Raw genomic sequence first — 13446 nt, 5'->3', positions numbered from 1 at the left:
AAAGAAGAAGGGGATTCCAACAAAAGAAGGTCAAGGGGGTTGCTATTCTGTGGTTTCAAGCAAGGAAACTCCATCTTTGAGGTATTAAATCGAACCCTTCTTCTGTTTTGGTGTAGAACCCTTGAATCTAGGGTTTTCTCTATTCTTTATTGGCTTGGATATGGTGCTTATGATGTCCCTCTGAGTGTTAAACTCTGGATCTGGACCTTGAGAGGTCCAGAAAGCCCCAACCTCCCTGCTTTATGCTATTCCATTAGAGATGTGAGCCTAGGTTGCCATTTTAGAGGCCATTTCACCAAAGGAAGCATATTGAGCGTTGCATGAGTGTAAAGGTCGGACCTTTACGTGATTGTTGAGTATGGTAAGGTCAGATCTATAGGTTAAAGAAACAGGTCTGACCTCAGAAGGTCATTTGAGTGTTGCCATGGAAGGAACTCGCCGAGTCCATAAGGGGACTCGACGAGTCGAGTCGGGTTGCCCCGCGATTCATGACCAGTGGTAACCCGTCGAGTGAAAGGTTAACTCGACGAGTATAGTGAAGATCTATGAGGATTCGGAAGACGCCTGGACTCGCCGAGTCACACGAGTGCACTCGACGAGTCTGGTCAAAGTTTGACCGTTGACTTGAGTTGACTTCAGTTGACCTTAGGGTTTTGGTCAAGCTGGTTCTAGAAAGAGATCTGTGATGTGTGTGAAACGTACTAGTTTTAATCCTACTAACTTAAACAAAAAAAACAAACACACAAAAGGCAGTGTACCTATCGATTAGTAGTTTAGCTCTGGTAAGTAGGGTATCGAACATAGGGAACGGTAAACAATTAAAATAAATGCTAATATTATCTAAATAAAACAATATAAAAGGGGGTTTCTTTAGTTTTGCAAGACTAGAAACTTAAACAATCAATTAACACTCAAACAAAATACAGTTAACAATTAAGAAGAACAAGAAAGGACAACTAGATTCAATGATAAAAGAGACTTCTGTTCAGATTTGATTCACTTATTCCTATGGTTGATTTCGTGGCAAGTGCAATGGATCAATATGTCAATGGTTACCGATTCCTAATATGATTGGGTTCATGTTCACTATTACCAATCCTTTAGTAGACAAGTTAATTCAAACAGTGGCCAGTTGATTAAACTAACAAGTTTCCTAGTGTTCAGTTCGTATCAAGTAAAACTTGTAATAATAGCTAATCAAATTTGTTCAATTCAATCAACTCATATGTGGTTGTTCATCAAACATGATCACACATTGATTTACATATTTTCTAGTTAACCCTAGTTTCATGTTCACTATTCCTAGGCATACAATCTTGTATTCTCAAAATTATATGAATCAAGTAATCAAGAAGATGTTCATACAACTTAATAACTCACTTATTAACAGAAAATATTTATCATCAATACATGACGATCTTTAACAAGCTTAACAAGATAAGTAACTAAATTAATATTAATCCAACCACTCAATCAAACCATGTTCATAAGATTATCTCATCCAAACAGAAGTAAAAAGCTTTTAGCTCATATCTACAGCAAGTAATAACCTAAAATCAAAATCTAATGATTCAAACATGGTTCAAAACAAAGATTAAGAAAAGAAGAATGATTATTTGCCTTTAACTCTCTTCTAAATTGTCTCTTATGTTGCAATCTCGAAAACTGAAGCTCCAAGAACCCTTCTGATCTTCAATAATCGCAGCTAGCCTCCAGAAAGTGTTAGGGTTCGAATGAGAAGTGTTTCTATATATAAATTCTGAAAACAGGGCCAACTCGACGAGTTTTCACCACAAACTCGTCGAGTTTTTTCGATAATCCGCGTATACAGCGTGTACGGCAAGGCATCCTTAAATCGAGAATATTCTAACCAACTCGTCGAGTTTGTGCTAAAAACTCGTCGAGTTCTCTTGGAATCAACATTTTCTCAAAACACGAAAGTCGTCCGAAATTGTGTCTAGTTTTCAGAACATTTTGAATCTCGTCAATCGGAGTTACGGTTCATGAGATATGGACAAAACACTGACGAGGGGTCAAGTTGTCCAATAACATCCTTCTTTCTTCAGTCTTCAATCTCCAAGCTTCCAATCACTCAATCCTCTTCCTTTTTCACCCGAGCATGTCTTTTATTGCTGAAATTGAAATATTAAGCTAATTAAGTACCTTTTGTCCATAAAATGATATAAAATCAACAATAATTAATAAGATAATGAATGATTTCTATGACTAAATAAGTCCATATCAATCTGGGAGGGGTAGAATGGTCTTCTACCCACTCCTTAGAAATGAGGTCAAGAGAAAGTATTGATTAGAGATGTTATTATGTTGATAGGAGGAGGCTAGGTCGAGTTATCGAGCACGAGAGGTTATCCGACATCGTACTAGGTGAGTCTTCTCACTATACTTTACCTAGAGTGGTAATTATGTGTGACCGGAAGGTCTTGTGTGCTATGATGAATATGTGACGTATGTTGTTGTATGATATGAATGTGCTATGTTATGTTATGAGTATTATGATATGGACCGGAAGGTCAACGGTGTACGGGTTGGAAGGTCAAGATGATACGGACTGGAAGGTCTATCAGGGTTATGGGACGGAAGTCCCCTGAGACACATGGACCGGAAGGTCTTGTAGAGCGATAGCCTTGAGTGGCGTATGTGCGTATGTGGTATTTTGGGGAACTCGCTAAACATTTATGCTTACAGTGTTTGTGTGATGTATTTCAGGTACCAGTGAGGATCGCGGGAAGGCGCCGACATGATCTGTACACACTGATGGGATTTATGTATTAGAGATCTTGGGATTTGTTTTATTATGATGACATGTGATACAATGGATTCTTATGATATCTTATGAATGAAATTATGTTTTAAAAATGAAAAATTGTTTTGAAAATTTACGTTGTTACAAGTTGGTATCAGAGCCTTGGTTTGAGGGATTCGGATGCACCTTCGGGCGTATCTGAACTCAAACTGAGGATTTGAGAAAGTTTTTCATAAAAGAAACAATTTTTCTAAAAAGTAAAGAAATCTGAGAAAAGCGGAAAGAAGCAGTGTGTACGATCAGTCAGCGCCCAAACGGTGATTTCCCAAAATACCCTTACATTATGTGTTATGAGATATGATATGATATGTTATGTATGCTAGAGTAGGCTAGGTATTCATATTAGGACTAGAGTGGCCTGATTTGTGATGCCTTAGCCTAGGAGATTACTGCTGCTATGAGATGCTTGAGAGTGAGTAAGTAGCAGTGAGGAGCTTATGAGGGGCCTACCGAAGGGTAGCCTGTGCTTAGCGAGAAGTAGAGTACTTGTGATCTGGGATCATAGGAGGAGGACTTGGGGTGAATATTGATGCGGTGTGGACGGTAGTATAGGGCCCGTACTACTGAAAACACCGGATCAGTGCGCATTCCAAGTAAGAATCCTTAGGGTACTAAGGAACAAGTAAGGATGGGTTATCGAGTGCGTGCATACTCGAGCAAGTCTCTGATATTATTATGTTGTATTTGAGAGACATCATGGTTGGGACACGCCACAGAGCAGAGACCAGCGGCGTGAGTGACGAGGAGCTTCGTCAGATGATCCACGATGAGGTGGCTGCGGCTATCCGCGCAGAGATACCAGAGATGTTTGGGTCTATTAAGACCACTCTGATTGAGACGTTCGATGAGAGATACGTTGCGCTTACTGAGGCTGCAGCCGCTGCAGCTACTGCATCTGTTGCTGCTGCTAGACCTCAGGGGGGTGACTCGTTGCTGTTCCGGGAATTCAGCAATACGAAGCCACCAGAGTTTGATGGGACACAGGACCCGATTGCTGCGATGAGATGGATTTCTGATATTGAGGGATGCTTCTACACCTGTTCGTGTCCGGAGCATCCGAGGGTACGGTTCGCTTTGAACCAGCTCCGCTTGGGAGCGAAGGATTGGTGGAAGGTTGTGACGGCAAACTTCACTCATGCAGAGATCTCAGAGGTGACCTGGGAGAGGTTCACCACCATGTTCAGAGACGAGTATGTTACCCCGGTGGAGAGGGAACGGTTGGCACAGGAGTTCTTGTCCCTCAAGCAGGGGACGGAGTCCGTGACTGTGATTACATGGATGTTCCACGAGAGGGCGTTGTTTTGCCTTGAGCACGTGTCGTCTGAGCAGGCACGCATGAGTCGGTATTTGAGCATTCTGAGGAGGGACATTCGGGAGTTCGTGGCGAACTCGACTTACCGGACATTTGCTGAACTCCAGGCAAATGCCCGGAAGAGGGAGATTGAGCTAGAGACTCAGGCCAGGGAGGAGGCCGCGTCTCAGAGGAGTGACATGCGACCGATACAGGTACAGTCGGCAGCCAAGCGGGCTAAGCCCGCTGATACGAGATCTGGAGGCCAAAAGGGCCGCACTTGTGGGAAGTGCGGCAAGGGACATGATGGAGTGTGTCGAGCGGGTGCTTGCTACAAATGTGGCAAGGAGGGGCATATAGCCAAGGACTGCCCCAAGGGATTTATGATTTGCTTTCATTGCAACCAGACGGGTCACCGGAGGGCCGAGTGCCCACAGCTGTCACAGGGATCAGTGCAGGGATCTGCCCCTGCTACTGCACGAGCTACTGAGAGTCGGCCAGTGAAGGCCGAGGCACCGATGGCTCGCGGGAGAGCCTTCCAGTTGACAGCGGAAGAGGTCCGTGCAGCGCCGGATGTCGTGGCTGGTATGTATTCATTCATTTATTTATGCTGAGTTGAGATTTTGTGCTTATATTATGATATATGTAGGTACTTTTCTTGTGAGTTCTGTACCTGCTTTGGTGTTATTTGACTCGAGTGCGAGTCCATCATTTGTGTCGTTAGCGTTTAGTCAACACATCAGTATTCGACGAGAGGCGTTGAGTCGACCTCTACGAGTTTCCCTAGCTGACGAGCGAGCGGTGTATGCTACTGATGTGATTCGAGGATGTGTACTCGAGATCTTCGGTGTTGAGTTCCCAATAGATCTGGTCCCGATTGCGATGGGGGACGTTTGCGTTATAGTGGGTATGGTGTGATTTTTGCAAAGAAGAAGGGGATTCCAACAAAAGAAGGTCAAGGGGGTTGCTATTCTGTGGTTTCAAGCAAGGAAACTCCATCTTTGAGGTATTAAATCGAACCCTTCTTCTGTTTTGGTGTAGAACCCTTGAATCTAGGGTTTTCTTTATTCTTTATTGGCTTGGATATGGTGCTTATGATGTCCCTCTGAGTGTTAAACTCTGGATCTGGACCTTGAGAGGTCCAGAAAGCCCCAACCTCCCTGCTTTATGCTATTCCATTAGAGATGTGAGCCTAGGTTGCCATTTTAGAGGCTATTTCACCAAAGGAAGCATATTGAGCGTTGCATGAGTGTAAAGGTCGGACCTTTACGTGATTGTTGAGTATGGTAAGGTCAGATCTATAGGTTAGAGAAACAGATCTGACCTCAGAAGGTCATTTGAGTGTTGCCATGGAAGGAACTCGCCGAGTCCATAAGGGGACTCGACGAGTCGAGTCGGGTTGCCCCGCGATTCATGACCAGTGGTAACTCGTTGAGTGAAATGTTAACTCGACGAGTAGAGTGAAGATCTATGAGGATTCGGAAGACGCCTGGACTCGCCGAGTCACACGAGTGCACTCGACGAGTCTGGTCAAAGTTTGACCGTTGACTTCAGTTGACCTTAGGGTTTTGGTCAAGCTGGTTCTAGAAAGTGATCTGGGAGGGGTAGAATGGTCTTCTACCCACTCCTTAGAAATGAGGTCAAGAGAAAGTATTGATTAGAGATGTTATTATGTTGATAGGAGGAGGCTAGGTCGGGTTATCGAGCACGAGAAGTTATCCGACATCGTACGAGGTGAGTCTTCTCACTATACTTTACCTAGAGTGGTAATTATGTGTGACCGGAAGGTCTTGTGTGCTATGATGAATATGTGACGTATGTTGTTGTATGATATGTATGTGCTATGTTATGTTATGAGTATTATGATATGGGCCGGAAGGTCAACGGTGTGGGGACCGGAAGGTCAAGATGATACGGACCGGAAGGTCTATCAGGGTTATGGGACGGAAGTCCCCTGAGACACATGGACCGGAAGGTCTTGTAGAGCGATAGCTTTGAGTGGCGTATGTGGTATTTTGGGGAACTCACTAAGCATTTATGCTTACAGTGTTTGTGATGAAGGAGAACTCGACGAGTTGTTCATACAACTCGGCGAGTCGGATGAAGTTAGAGTCGACATTAGTATGGAAGAAGAACTCGTCAAGTTGTTGCCAAACTCGACGAGTTGAAGCGGGTAGAGGATTAGAAAAGGTGTTAGGGACTCGACGAGTTGTCGGCCCAACTCGGCGAGTCCGGTCAACTGGAAGTTGACTTTAACGAGGAAGTTGACTAGGATGTTGACTCTGACCAGGGGTAAAATAGTCATTTTACCCTGAGAATAGTTATCAGTATCTGACTTAGTGTTTATGAGATTTGTAGCCGAGGAGTTCTGGAGCAGCAGTCAGCCAGTTTCAGATTTAGCATCTTAGCAGTCAGCGTTACGAGGTGAGTTTTCCTTCTAGTAGGAACGGGTCTACGGCCACAATGCCGACCCGTTTAGATAGCAGTAGTTCCGGATTTTGGTCCGATGCAGTAGTTCAATATGCTTGATGTCTTTGTGATTCAGGCATGTTTATGTGTTAGTTAGTCCGGACCTCGGTCTGATGCAGTATGCAGTATATGTGCTTATGTTATGTGCCATGATCATGTTATGCTATGCCCCAGTTAGTCCGGATTTCGGTCCGATGTAGGGGGCAAGGCCCTAGTTAGTCCGGACTTCGGTCCGATGCAGGGGGCAAGGCCCCATTTAGTCCGGATTTCGGTCCGATGCAGGGGGCAAGGCCCTAGTTAGTCCGGACTTCGGTCCGATGCAGGGGGCAAGTCCCCAGTTAGTCCGGACTTCGGTCCGATGCAGTGGGCAAGGCCCAGTATGTACGTTATATGTTATTGTATGGTGTGTGGTAGTTTGGGGGAGCTCACTAAGTTTTGTGCTTACAGTTTCAGTTTTGGTTTCAGGTACTTCTGTTAGCAAGGGGAAGAGCTCGGGATGATGGCATGGCACACACCATAGTTAGTCAGCCTGTGATGTTTTACTCTGATGATAAGAATATGTTTTGAATTAACTCTCTGATTTTATGTTATGATTCATGTTATGGATTGACAATCGTGGTTTAAGTAATGTTTTTCAAACGAAATTTTTAGTCATGATTTTTGGGTTGTTACATTATTATTATTCTCATTTCTGTCAGAATGTTTGTCAGAATGTTTATTGAGTCGTATTCTGTCAGAATGAAAATAAGTGAAAAACGATGTGTGAGAACAAAAATAAATAATAATTAGCGAGAATGCAGGAAAATGAAGATATTTTTGTAAGGTTGAACGTATTTGTATTGCTAAACAATTTATTCTCTTAGTAATTTTCATAGCATACGATATCTGCACAATAATTAGTTAGAATACTTGAACCATCTCTCTCTCTCTCTCTCTCTCTCTCTCTCTATATATATATATATATATATATATATATATATATATATATATATATATATATATATATATATATTGGTTTTCCAAAGAACCAAATCTTTTTTTTAAGTTCTAGAGCTTATTCTTTATCGAAAAAAAAACTAAAAATATCTAAATTTATAACTTAACATTGTGAATGTTAAATATATTTTTAGGATTGACCGTGTGAATTTAGATTCACATTGTGAATCTTCAGAGATTCACATTGTGAATTTGACGAAAATAAAATAAATTTTTTTTATCGAATTTGATATCATTGGAAAAAGGATAAAAAGTTATGAATTTTTGTATGTTTATTTTTTTTTTTGATAAAAAATAAGTTTTAAAAGTTGAAAAAAAGATTGGTTCCTTGGTTTCTTAGTTAATTATATTTCTCTATTGAACATCAATATATATATATATATATATATATATATATATATATATATATATATATATATATGCGTTCAATTGAGAACATTTTTTATTACGAGAACATTTGAGAACGAATTTGGACCACACAACTTTTTTTAATTAGAATTATAAAATAATATTCATATAAATAAAAAATAGTTAAAAACAATTAACCAACACCGCCCACTACCACCTCCACCACCACCACAAATAACCATCACCCGCCTCCACCACCCACCACCACCAACCACCACCACCACCACCCACCATCACTACCCGTCACCACCACCCACCACCATCACCATCGTTCACCATCACCTGCCTCCACCACCCACTCATCACCACCAGTCCCACCACCACTCATCATTACCACCAACCACCACCACCGACCACCACCACCCACTACTACAACCACACACCCACCCCCGCCACCACCCACCAACATCACCACCATCACTACCCACCACCTACCATCACCACCCACCACCACCAAAATTACCACATGTAACCACCACCACCCTACATCACCCACCCATCAACACCACCACCACCGACCCACTTACTACCTGTCACCCCACCACCCTTCACCACTACCACCACCCACAACTAGAATAAACCAACTACCACCCACGACCTCTATCACCTACCACCCACAACCATGACCACGACCACCACCCTTCACCACCACCCCCACCACCCTCCCCCACCTTTAATAATGAATTTTTTTTCCATATAAATAATATGTGATTGGATATATATAATCACATATGATTATATCACATGTGATAAATACACGAGATCAGTTATTGAATCGAAACCGCGAAAATAAATATTGTCCACATAAATCATATCTGATTAAATACATATAATCATATGTGATTATATGTATCCAATCACATATAGTTTATGTGGAAAAAAATTCATTATTGCTTTATCAGATTCAGTAATTGTCATTTGTCAACTTTAATCATATGTGATTAAATAAATCTAATCACATGTGATTATATGTATCTAATAATATATGATTTATAAAGACAAAAAAGAATATTGTCTATATAAATCATATGTGATTAGATACATGTAATCACATGTGATTATATACATGAGAACAACTATTGAATCCAGGACACGAAAACAAATATTGTCCACATAAATCATATACAATTAAATACATATAATCACATGTGACTATATGTATCTAATCATATATGATTTATATGAATAAGATTCATTGTCGTGTTATCGATTCAATAATTGTTCTTTGTCAACTTTAATCATATGTTATTAAATACATCTTATCACATGTGATTATATGTATCTAATCATATATGATTTATATTGACAAAAAAGAATATTGTCTATTTAAATCATATGTGATTAGATACATATAATCACATGTGATTATATACACGAAAAAACAATTTGAATATAAAAATGCAAAAACAAAACTTTGTCCACATTAATCATATGTGATTAAATATTATATAATCAGATATTATTAAATACATGAGAAAAATTATAGAATGGAAAACATGAAAACGAATCTTTTCTATATAAATCATATGTGATTAGATACATTATATGTATTTAATCACATATGGTTTATGTGGACAAGATTTGTTTTCATGTCTTTGATTCAATAGTTGTTCTCGTGTATATAATCACATATGATTATATGCATCTAATCACATATGATTTAGACGGAAAAAAGCCGTTTTTCTAAAATAAAATCATATCTAATTAGATACATATGATTGTATGTATTTAATCACATATGATTTATATGGAGTATATTTATTTTTGTATATTTGATTCAATAAATGTTCTCGTGTATTTAATCACATGTGATTACATGTATTTAATCACATATGATTTATGAGCATAAGATTTATTTTGCATTTTTGATTCAATAGTTGTTCTCGTGTATTTAATCACATATGATTTATGTGATTAGATGTATTTAATCATATATGATTTAGTATACTATATTAATTTTCATGTTCTCGATTCAATAATTATTTCTCGTGTATTTAATCACATGTGATTGTATGTATTTAATCACATATGATTAGACTATATTTATTTTCGTATTTTTGATTCAATAGTTGTTATCGTGTATATAATCACATGTGATTAAGAAATAAGTTGCTCAATGCATGACAGATATTCCACTATACCTTTTTTCAAAAAAAAAATGAAAATGGTAAAACCGTAAAAGTAACTTTTTTTGGGTTTTAAAGGGTACCTTCATGTTTCCGGTTGTCACACAAGAAAGAAATGTATGTACCGATCTTTCCAACCAAAATGAATCTCCCCACATTAGTTGCAAAAAATGAAGTTGATGCCAGACATCTTTTAGTTTCTATAGAATCCTGAAAATCTTGAATCGAACATGGAACAATTCTTGAAAGTTTTTCAAGGGTTCTTACAACATTTGCTTTGATCTAAGTATAAAAAATAAAATAAAATAAATTTAAAATACAATTACATAAATAAACATAGAAAATGATATAAATCTTGACAGGTTACAATTTTACCATATCACCATCTCTTGTAAGCCGTAAAGGACAATCTATTAACAGAAAAACCATTTTGGCGCAATCCTTTAAGTCTATCACTTCAAAGATGAGTGAATTTATAAAAACAGAACAATACATAGGTGTAGAATGGTCAAAATGAAAGTTTTTTGGTGCAATCCGTTAAGTCTATCACTTCAAAGATGAGTGAATTTATAAAAACAGAACAATGCATAAGGGTAAAATGGTCAAAATGAAAGTTTGGTACTCACCTACAAAAGAGCTTGAGGGGGGTAAATATGTCAATACAGTGGCGAACAGAATCACATAAATTAGCTTAATCCTAGGAGGCTGGAATGCGAACCTAAATACAAGAACTTGTGAAATCATATAGCTAACAGGATAAAAATGCATCAAATATAATTAAAGAAAATGATTTAAATATAAAATGTGAGAATGATACCTATCTTAATGGATGGTTACTATTGACTTCAGCATCATTGATAAACTTGCAAAGGGTCTCCACACTATTACATTCAGACATTTGTAAGGCTCTTATAAACTAGATAAAGAAATGGATATTTAATATGGTAATAAAGAAACTTTTCTTTAAAAACACAATTTAAACTAAAAAACTATAAAGTCAAAGGTAACTCATAAAAGCTTGTGGGAAACATGTAATAACACTAATGGCACGACAAGTAGTAGATATTACTAATGGGACATCATCATCAAGAGCAACATTGATCTATAAAATTATTCATATGATATAAATTGATAAAGAATTGGATATTTAGTAGGGTAATAAAGAAAATGGAAAATTTAACTTCTATAGTAGAACCGTTTTAGCAAGAGAATCTTTTACAATCTTATAGAATAAGTGATAATCTGGTCCGATTTGTCCTCTGGAAGGGAAAATAATACACTTGAAGTTATTCCTGCAAACAAGTAATTGATGCAACCCTTAACTTCCAGAAAAAAAAAGGAAAAATCTTATTAGCAAGAGCAACTAACCATGGGTGAAGTATGAAAAAGAGTTTATCATCAGATGTAAAAGGACTGTTAGGTAATTTTTCATCAGAAAGATCTTATGTTCCTTTAAATCCACAGATAACACGTAGAGATTCATCCAACAACTGTCACATATGATATAAAAGTAGGTTTTCAAATATGTAATGTGAAAAAAACCAAGAGTGAAAATATGAAATGGATCTCACCTTGATTGCATTGGTTATGAATTTTTCCCTAATCGTCAATACAGTGTGTCCAGAATTTCTGGTTGACGCTTGATGATCTATCTCGTATCCATTAGAATTAGCTTGATATGAACGAGGCACAAATGTTTGGGTATAAGAGTTCCTATTAGTCTATTACTCTGATGAACAGTTTAACGATTTGTTGATTCAGAGAGAAAACTACATGCATATGATTTTGAATTCGAGATACGGATTCACTTACCCTTTAAACATGAATTTCCCAAAGATTGAAGATGTGTACCCTAAAGTTGAGTCGAATTGTGCCTTGTGTGAAGATTGCACAGCTGCGGAAAAACAGGGGAAGAGCTTATGTGTTTACAATGAGGTTATTCTCAATGCTTTCCGGTCACCGACAGGTCCGATTTCCCGTCACCGATGAAAGAGATTTTCTATTTATGTTATCTTTTTATCCAAAACGCTTCTGGAAGTATGGATGTTTGTAGTTACCTTGAACACACACACAGAGGCGGAGGGAAGAGGCGGTGATGAGGTGGTTCCGACGAAGGTAATGGTCGGTGGTGTCTGTGGTGTAGCTGTATTCGGTAGAGAGAGTGTGTGTTGGATGGGGGTGGGGGTGGGGTATGTGATAAGGTATTTAATTATATTTTGATTTATTTAAGATTTTAATTAAACAAAATTATGTGGTTCAAATTTGTTCTCCGATTGTTCTCAAACTAAAAAATGTTCTCGATTGAATACACACACTAGTTGTGTACCTGCGCAAAGCGGCGGCGGATGATAGTTTCTTTCAGCAATTAGTTTCATTCAAAAACATATTATATTATAATGAACATAACAAATACATATTGTTATTGGTCGGTTTTACGGCAATGGAGAGTTTTGAAACGACGATTAAAAGCCTTTGAAACGGCTAAGGAATCCAACAACCATGTTGGTTTGATTATACTTTTTCATATTTTTTTGCCACAAACGATTTACCTGAAAAATGAAGATTTTTTTTTATTCTTTTTAATGTTGATGATTGACAAATTTTAAGATGTATCGGGATTTTCAATAGTAGATTTTTGTTATTTTTCTAATTTTCAAGTTATAAAGTTCAAAATATAAAATATTTTTATTTTTATAAATAAAAAAATATATACATGTTATAATGACATTTATTTTTAAGTATGATTGTTTAATAAAAATAAAAATAATAAATTTATAAACATAATTGTTAAATGTCCTACCCTGTAGTTCTCAAAACCATGTATTTCTAGCATCGATCTTCTTCTTATTAAATGTCAACTCTATTCCTTACCATCTTTACCATTTTTTGTTCCTAATTCCCAAAAACTAACCAAAATTTATTAAACAGTTTTAGCTATAATAAACAAGGGTAAATAGCATAAAAAACACTCTGTTTATACCAAAATTCTAATTTGACACCGTGTTTTTTTTGTCTCAAATTTGACACTGTGTTTTCCAATTTGTTACAATTCTGACCACTTGACCGGTTAACCAGGTTACATGCTGACGTGGCATGATGACGTGTCAGTTTTGATGATGTGGCATGCTGACATGATATGCTGACGTGTCAAAATTGAATTTTTTTTCCACAAAAAACACTAAGTTTTCATTTTTTTTTCGATTTTGACACTAAGTTTAATTTTTTCTTTCAATTTTGACACTATGTTTTTTTGTTTCAAATCGAACATCATTTATCAAATTTTGTTCAATTTTGACAATTTTCCATTTCAATTAAAAACCATAGTTTTGTAT

The 13446-nt window shown here is 37.6% G+C and overlaps 1 long non-coding RNA gene across 5 annotated transcripts; it reads right to left on the bottom strand.

Annotated features, from left to right (window-relative positions):
* Nucleotides 1-1480: 1480 nt before the first annotated feature.
* LOC145119623 (uncharacterized) lies at nt 1481-12291 on the bottom strand. Of its 5 annotated transcripts, XR_013713915.1 has the most exons (8): nt 12172-12291; nt 11927-12008; nt 11686-11843; nt 11483-11604; nt 10932-11406; nt 10490-10832; nt 10198-10396; nt 1483-2132 (listed from the first exon to the last, which is right to left on the bottom strand). It is a non-coding gene; the product is annotated as an uncharacterized LOC145119623 (long non-coding RNA). The 5 variants fall into 5 exon arrangements; XR_013713914.1 differs by having other exon boundaries at nt 1481-2132; nt 10932-10995; nt 11927-12291; XR_013713911.1 differs by having other exon boundaries at nt 11927-12291.
* Between the last annotated feature and the right edge of the window lie 1155 nt (nt 12292-13446).

Source organism: Lactuca virosa, chromosome 6 (assembly GCF_052849685.1).
Source record: "Lactuca virosa cultivar CGN04683 chromosome 6, Lactuca_virosa_CGN04683_v6, whole genome shotgun sequence".
NCBI lineage: Eukaryota > Viridiplantae > Streptophyta > Magnoliopsida > Asterales > Asteraceae > Lactuca > Lactuca virosa.
This window is presented reverse-complemented; position numbering and strand designations above follow the sequence as displayed.